Source organism: Dendrobium catenatum, unplaced genomic scaffold (genome assembly GCF_001605985.2).
Source record: "Dendrobium catenatum unplaced genomic scaffold, ASM160598v2 original_scaffold_22881, whole genome shotgun sequence".
Lineage (NCBI taxonomy): Eukaryota > Viridiplantae > Streptophyta > Magnoliopsida > Asparagales > Orchidaceae > Dendrobium > Dendrobium catenatum.
Window position 1 is genome coordinate 1 of NW_021341340.1, and position 248 is coordinate 248.

Consider the following 248-nt stretch of genomic DNA (forward strand, 5'->3'; position numbering starts at 1 on the left):
GCTCGTGCAATCAAAAATGCATTTTTGATCACCTTCGGCCCGCCGGACTGAAGAGGCCCCAAAGTCACCATTTCAACGGAGTCTACTTAAGTAATATTTGAGAACATAATATTACTGGTGCGATCATACCAGCACTAATGCACTGGATCCCATCAGAACTCCTCAGTTAAGCGTGCTTAGGTGAGTGTAGTACTGGGATTGGTGACCTCTTGGGAAGTCCTCGTGTTGCACCCCTTTTTCAACAAACC

General features: G+C 46.4%; 1 non-coding gene across 1 annotated transcript; it reads left to right on the forward strand.

The window, feature by feature from the left end:
* The first annotated feature begins 115 nt into the window (after window positions 1-115).
* LOC114578430 lies at window positions 116-234 on the forward strand. The gene has a single exon (XR_003699457.1). It is a non-coding gene; the product is annotated as a 5S ribosomal RNA (ribosomal RNA).
* Window positions 235-248: the final 14 nt, after the last annotated feature.